Consider the following 8,378-nt stretch of genomic DNA (forward strand, 5'->3'; position numbering starts at 1 on the left):
ATTCCAGGCACAGATGCTTGCCCAGTTTGCTCATTTGGTAGGCAGGGATGGGAACTCAGATGTGTGTGCCTGCAAAGCCGTGCAGCAACCACTACACTGCATGGTCACACGCCCTGTAGAGTGGACCAGATGGGAATAATAAAGGCCACGGAGCTGGCAGACACGTGACCACTTTAGAGATGAGACTCTTGTGGAGCAGTATGTTTGGTAGACGTGTTATACAGCAAAAGGCCAGTGTTCTGTAGCATGTACAGTGAAAGGTTAACCTTTTGTAAACCTGGGTGGTTTTGTTTACGTCTCTATTTTTCCGTATAGTTGAAATATTTCCCTGCTAATCATCCTTGGGCGATGGGACATGGAAGAAAGTTGATAAGCTCTTCTGCATTATGAATTATTCAGATAGTTTTGCATAGACAGGAGAACAGGTGATTGCTGATATGACCTCAACAAAGAGATAAGGTAGAGAAGGAATATTTGGTAATTAATTACAAGGGAAAGGGAAATGTGAGCAATAATTAAATCACCTGGTTCTGTGCTCCTCCAGAACATTCTCCCGGGTACGTGTCTTCAGCTTAACAAAGAGAGCAACTAGACAACAATACACCCTAGTCAAAAAAAATCATGTTAATTTTGTACATGATGCCAGTTGTGGGCATATTGTTTGCAGAAATATTAGTGCTTGTAGACTGGAGAAAATACAGTGTAGCAGAAAGCTTCAAAGAGTAAAGGTTAAAAAACAAGTAGTTTTTCTTTAACTGGGTGATGAACTCCTAACACATCATTTACTGCATGTCTGTCTTGCCTTACTCTTATCGCAGCTAATATGTCTTGGTTCTGATAGCGTGCTGTGTCTAGTGAGTGTTGTTTTAAGTACTCATTGTCAGCAGTGATTCTTGGCTTTTGTCCATATCGCTGTGTCTCTACTGCCTAACACTTTAAACCTTATGTTCTATCCTACATTCAAGGGGGCGGGGAAGACTTCCAGGTGTTAATTTTCAAAAAGTTTCTATGTATTGGGTCAGTTGTAAAAGATTTACTTTCCAGAACAAAGCCCACTTTAGACTTGGAATAAGATTCTAACCATCTAATTATATTAATTTACAAACTGTTCCAAATGTAGCTATTTTGATTTACAATGAATGTTTTTACAGAAAAGTATAAAAGTTTTTGTAAATTCAGGGCAACTTAGCTCCTCATTTTTACTTCCCAAATACTTGATTTTATGGTTTTAACTCTTTCACATATTTGCCTTTCAATTTCAAGACCTGCCAGTTTTATCTTCAAAACAGATAATTTCATTAAATTGCATTTAACACATGCAGAAATAAAAAGCAGCATTTTGAAATTAAGGTCAATGTAGTTCTACTCCTTGAAATCACCTTTAGCTGAATGAATCTGGTGCTCTTGTTGAGTTGGGAATAGGTGATGGGAAATGCCAACCATTTGGCTTTTGAAGAATATAACCAAGAATTACTCATGACGTTTGGATTTGAGGGAGATTCCAATCTTCCCTTCCCCTGGCACATGTAAAAGTCAAATGCAATGTCAAATCCAAAACATCAGAGAAAAGAGTACAGTTCCCAAGAGAACAGTGACAAAAATCAGACTGCTGAAACAATCCATTGAGAAATTTTAACACCTGAAATTCTTCTATACATTTAAACAGAATTATATAAGCTTTTTATATTACCCGTTTTATGACCTAAAAGACTTAATGAGCCAAATGAATACCAAACTGCCATTCTACATCCCACCCTTTATCTCTAAATAATATCTATCCTTATTTTCAAGAGCTTTAAGTGTCCATATTTCTTAAGCCACATTTAAGGAAATCATTTCTTTAACCATTTTGCATGTTGTTTCTTCGTCTTATACATGGAACACCAGTAGATTTAATATTGGCATTTATCATTTAGCCAAAACCTTCCCAGGTGCTTCAAATCCATCAAATTTTGGATGCTCAACCTTTTTTGTAACAATAAAATAAGGTATGGAATTAAATTTGATGAAGACCATTTTTTCTTGCCCGTCTGAACTTCTAGAAGCCATCTGGATTGAGTTGAGAAGATGGGAGAGTATTGCAGTCTCTTGGTCTGAGTCTCTCAGTATTAGAGATGTAGAAGGGAGAATGAGATGACTGCAGGGTGCTGTCACCTGCCTTGATGTTCACTAGGCTAGGGGCAGCTGAGATGTTCTGGGAGGTGTCTCTTAACAGCAGTTGTTTGATCTGAATGATCCTGTGTGGGTAGTGCAGTGCTAGAAGGCAGCCCTGTGGAGCCTACCACTGTCACTCTGCAGCTATTTCCTTTGTCTATGTGCTGGGCTGCCTGGGAAGCTGGGTGTGTGGAAAACTGATGGCTCCAGGAGGCCACAGGCAAGGTGGAGCCACTTCCCTTTTTGCATGTATACAAGAAACTTGAAACTAAAAACAAGCAGACTTGATTTAAGGGAATGTTCTTCCAGTCTAAGTGAAAAGTATGCTTTATAAAGTGATTCGTCAATGCACATTCCTTGTCTGTGATCCTTATCTGTGGGCACCTTCTTTACATAATTCTCTAACTTTCAAGCAGATGCCAGAGCTTCCTCAGCAGTGGATTTTTACTTTCTGGTTTTCAGGTGATGGTTAATATCATCCTGACACCTTTAGTGGATAGCAAATCCTAAACATGCTTTGTGCACATTACATTTTTGTCATAATTGTCTTGAGACACGGAAGTTTCACATCAAATTTTTCACTAAATATGCATTTTTAGTTCAGTTAAGAAATTTTGGGCTCATTGTTGCCTAAAGGGTTTATTGCAAAATAAGAGTGTTAAGCAATAAGCAAATATTTGTAGGTCTGCACCATACAATTAATGTGCAAGACTATTCAAACAACTCCCTGTACATTCTACAATAGGATTGGCCAGCCTTTATGTCTTGGCACGTATTTCATAAACACCTAATCTATAATTTCCAATGCCTCTGATTCCAATGAATAGGGGCTTGGCCTTTTCACAGAAGGCCTGCACATAAGTGAACAGCAAGGGGTTGCCACATTAAATGGGTGTTCTTTACCATCACTGGGGACCAGAAGGGATTAAACCATCCTTAACATATTCTAACAAAGCCCATAGATAAGAGTTGTTAGTTTGCTGAGTGGAAGCATGATTCCATTTACATGAAATCCTATGGATGGCAAAGCTAACGTGGGGCAGAAAGAAAAATCAGAACATTTGTTGCCTCTGGACAGTGGGAGCAGGATAATTGTTGGAATGAGGCATGAAAGAACTTTTTGGGGTGTGGTAATGTACTATAACTTGATAGGGTTTGGGTTAAACACATGTATGCAAATCTCAGTGAATGGGCACTTAATGTAAATTCATGTGCATTTCATAGTACATGAATTTTATCTCAAGAACACTTGAGCATTATTACAAGTTAACATTATACATGTTGAAATATTTAAGCTCATCTTATAGATCAACATGAGCAATTTACTTTGAAATGCATCGAAATACTGTACTCTTATAATAAAGTAAGCTAGAGAAATGAAAATGTTATCAGAAAACCATGAGGAAGAGAAAAGATATTTACTGCTTGTTAAGTGGAAGTGGATCATTAGAAACATCTTCACTCTCATCCTCTCCTCATCTTCACACTGAATAGTCGGAGGAGGAGGAGGAGGAAGGGTTGGTTTTACTGCTCCAGGGTAGCAGAGGCTGAAGAGGTGAGAGGCAGAATGGAAGGCAGGAAAGACAGAAATACATTGCAATTGTTTTGTTTTTTCATTTCTCTAAAAATGTCCCTACATATTACTAATTCTTCTATCATTTGCTTTAATTTCAGTTCCTATATCATAGAAGTGTCCATGTTATAGAAGAAGTCAAAATCAGTCTTAATAATCAAACTCTTAGGCCAGATTATCTAAGATCTATTTGTTCCCTGGCCTTGCTTCTCTTACATCTTCTTCCTCATTGTTGGCACTGGTTCAGAAGCCTCATCTCCATCAAGTCATCTTCCATTAACTCCTCCCATGTAGGGTCTGTTAGCTCTTGAATTTCTCCAAGATCCATATCTGGGCACCCTTCACCTCCCACCATTTTTGCAATATTCATAATATCTTTCATGATTTCCTTGCTTGTCTCTGTCATGAATCCTGTGAAGTCATGGCCAACATCTGGACATGGTTTTTGCTAGCAAGAAATGATTAATTCAGACGTTGGCCTTTGTGGCTTTTTCTATAACAAAGGCAACTTCAATGGTATGATCCTTCCAGGCTTTCATAATGTTCTATCCGCATTCTCTTCCATTGCATTGACAATGCTTTCTACAGGGTGCCATGAGTAATGAACCCTAAAGGTCTTTATGACCCCTAACACAAAGGCTGAATAAGAGACATCATGTCTGGAGGTACGCAGACCATGATGATGCCTCCAGTGTTGAACTCACGAAATTCTGGGTGGCCAGCGGCATTGTCCAATATCAAAAGTACTTGAAAAGGCAGTCTCTTACTAGCAAGGAACTTCCCAACTTCAGGGACACAGCATGGATGGAACCAACCCAGAAAAAGTGTTCTCATTGTGCAAACCATCTTTTTGTACAACAAAAAGATTGGCAGCTGGTGTTTATATTTTCCCTTCAAGGCTCAGAGGCTAGAGGCTTTATATATAAGGGCAGTCCCGATCATAAGCCAAACTGCATTTACACAAAACAGTAGACTTAGTTTATCCCTTCACATCTTAAATCCTGGTGCTTCCTTGTCTTCCTTACTAATAAATATTCTTTGTGTTATTTTTCCCGTAGAACAGGACACTGCATTAAAAACTGGTTTAGGCAGATATCCTGTCTTCTCCATGATTGTCATAATGGCATCTAGGAACTGATTTACTGCTTCTTGGTCAGCAAAGCTGCTTCTCCTGTTATTGTGACTTTTTTGTTTTTTGTGCCAAAATATCAAACCATCCTTTGCTGGCATATTTTTTGGCATTAGTCTGTGTACCTTTCCTTTGCTTTAAGTTGTTATATAATGACTTCACTTTCTCGCAAAGCATAACAGTGTCTGCAGGTATGACGTCTCTAGGCAATCCTTCACCCATCTAAAATCTAAATTTTTAATGCAGGATAAAGTCTTTTACAAAAAGTGCAATGTTTTTGTGCTTGCTAGTGTAGCTGCAGCAATGACTTCAAAAAATTTCTTTTTTTTTTTATAATGGTCTTTATACTGGATTCATTTCTCTCGGAATGGGCCATCACAGCTCCAAATCTCATTCTATAGCATATATCAAGCAACTCAACTTGTTCCTGTAATGTCATGGAAGTATTTCTAGCATCACGAGGTGGTGTTTCCCATAGGTCCCATGGTGTTACTCATAGTGTTACTAAACATGAGAACCCTGAAAAATCCCTTTTTCCTATATTATGCAATTTACAGATTGCTCATACAGAGGTACTTAGCATCACACAGCATTTGAGGGGGATTCTTGTAACACTTGAACTTACCACAATAGCAACAAGAAGTGGCTATAAAATTATTATAGTAGTGCAGTATGTACTACAGTTAATTTTATTCAGTTGTGTTTTAATATCACTTTTGCTTACATTCTTCTAGACTTCAAATGGCAATGTGTGCATAAGTTTTCATAAATTTTATATAGATTTATGCATATTTGATGATAGTAAATGATAAAATAGACTAGTGTCTACATATATTTTATACATTCATGACATACCTGACTTTTTTATATTTCTAGACTATACAATTTGTAAGATTTTTCAAATTGTAGCAAATCTCCAAAAATCTAATACATTTATTGAAAAAACTGCATATAAGTGGACTCAACACAGTTCAAACCCATGTTGTTCAAGAGTCAACTGTATGTATTAGTTTTAACAGTTCTTTGGGGCTTGGTGTGTGTTCATGGAATCTTTAGGATTTTCCACATATAAGATCATGTTGTCTGCAAACAGATAAATTTACTTCTTCCTTTCCAGGTTGGATGTCTTTTGTTTCTTTTTATTTGTTTGTTTTTCTAATTGCACTGGCAAAGACTTCTAGGACTATGTTAAATAATAGTGGTGAGAGTGGACATTCTTACTTTGCTCCTGACCTCATGGGAAATGTTTTCAGTCTCTCACCTTTGAGTGAGATGTTATCTGGGGACTTTAAAAATATGGCCTTTATTAGTTCAAGGTGGTTTCCTTCTATTTCTAGTTTGTTGAGTTTTTTAAAAAAATCATAAAATATTTTGATAAAGGCTTTTTCTGCAATTGATATAATGTGGATTTTTTTCCTTCATTCTGTTTACATGGTATATTACAGTGATTGATTTCTATATATTGAGCCATCCTTGCCTTCTAGGAATAAATTCTACTTGTTAATGATACTTAATCCTTTTAATATGCTATTGATTTCTCTTTGGTAGTATTTCGTTGAGGATTTTTGCATGAATATTCATAAGGGATATTGTTCTATACTTCTCTTTATTTGAATTGTTTTGTCTGGCTTTGGTATACATGCCAACCTCACAGAATGAATTTGGAAGTGTTTCTTCTTCAATTTTGAAATAGTAGGAAGAAGACTGGTATTCTTCCTCAAATGTTTGGTAGAATTTGCCAGTGAAGCCATCTGGTCCTTGGTTTTTTTTTTTAGATTTTTGGTTATTGATTCAATCTCCTTACTATTCGTAGATCTGTTCAAATTTCCCATTTGTTCATAATCTAGTGTTGTTTTTTTTGAGATGGATTCTCACTCTGTTGCCCAGACTAGAGTAGAGATGGGATCTCACTCACTTTTGGCTAAAGCTAGTCTTGAAGAACTCCTGCACTCAAATGATCTCCCACCTTGGGAGTGCAAGGATTATAGGTGTGAGCCACTGCACCCAGCCAGGTTGTGTGTTTTGAAGAAGTTGTCTATTAAAGAGAAATTTTAAAAGGCCTAATAAATGGTACAATCAGTGTGAAGTTGCCCTTACAACTCTCATCATTTACTAAGTTCTCCCCTTCTTCTATAGGTAACCAAGTATATTTATTAGTTTTAACAGTTCTTGGTGCTTGGTGTGTGTTCGTGGAATCTTTAGGGTTCTCCACATATAAGATCATGTTGTCTTCAAACAGATAAATTTACTTCTTCCTTTCCTTGAGCAATCTTTCACAGTTTTACTACCAGAACTAGCAAATTGAACACACACACATTCTTACTGCCTGCCTTTCTTATACAGAAGTTCCTTGTTTTTTCACTTGATAGTGTATAAAAATATTCTTTCCATTGTGACCTTTGATTGTGTAGATGAACCATACTATATTATTGAGTGAAAATTTATCTGGATTTAGATTTTTCAAATGATAGAACTGTTGCCTCAGCACTTTGAAGATATTTCATTACTTTAATTTTGATTTCTCATTAGCTTCCTGGACATCTTTCTCTTAGTTCTAGTTGTTTTATATCTTTAAAAATGTCTCTGATACTTACCTAGCAGGGGAGATACCATGATCATGATTGTGGTTTTCCCAAGGTGAGGCTCATCCATTGCACTCCAATGTGCTGACCCCTGCAATTTCCCTAAATGTGGGAAACTCAACTGCATAATTTGTGGTAGTGGAGTACTGCATTCACGCTTTCCCCTGATCTAAAAAAAACTTATCTTTGATATTTTAAATTTTTCTCAGAAATTGGTTAGGTATAGGCTAAGTATGGTGGCTAATGCCTGTAATCCTAGAACTTTGAGAGGCCAAGGCAGGTGGGTTGTCTGAGCTCTGGAGTTTGAAAACAGCCTGAGCTAGAGTGAGACCCCCTCTCTACTAAAAATTGAAAACCTGGCTGTGCATTGTGGCAGGCACCTATAATCTGAACTACTCAGGAGGCTGAAGAAGGGTCCTTTTGAGCCCAAGAATTTGAGGTTGCTGTAAGGTATGATGCCACAGCACTCTATCTAGGGCAATACAGTGAGATTACATCTCAAGAAAAAAATAAAAGGATCATGGAGAAACATGAATCCTATGAATTCAACTTTGATATGAGGACAATTAATGACAGGGTGGGAGGTGGGGGAAGGGAAGAGCAGACAGAAGGAGGGAGGGGCTGGGGAAAACAAAAAGAAAAGAAAATAGTGATTAATTCTCACAAATTAGATTTAATTTTGACCAAAGTACATTATTTGAACAATTTTTAGTTCTTGTTAATATGGCATTTAGGATATTGCATCCTCATTTATAAGTGAAATGTTTGTAATTTCCCTTTATTATAATTTTTTCCAGTTTTAATATCAGTAGATCAGTAGATATTTAATAGTATCAGTTTAATATCAGTAGAATGAATTTGAAGTATTTCTTCTTTTTCTGTTGTCTGTAAGATTTGGCTTAAATTTTTTTGAAATTATTTTCTATTTTTATTTATAAAT

At 36.8% G+C, this 8,378-nt stretch overlaps 1 non-coding gene across 1 annotated transcript; it reads left to right on the top strand.

Annotated features, from left to right (window-relative positions):
• The first annotated feature begins 7,442 nt into the window (after positions 1 to 7,442).
• On the top strand, positions 7,443 to 7,605 carry LOC111724665. The gene has a single exon (XR_002772928.1). It is a non-coding gene; the product is annotated as a U1 spliceosomal RNA (small nuclear RNA).
• Positions 7,606 to 8,378: the final 773 nt, after the last annotated feature.

This window comes from Otolemur garnettii, unplaced genomic scaffold, assembly GCF_000181295.1.
Source record: "Otolemur garnettii isolate 467f Iridium unplaced genomic scaffold, OtoGar3 scaffold00001, whole genome shotgun sequence".
Taxonomy (NCBI): domain Eukaryota; kingdom Metazoa; phylum Chordata; class Mammalia; order Primates; family Galagidae; genus Otolemur; species Otolemur garnettii.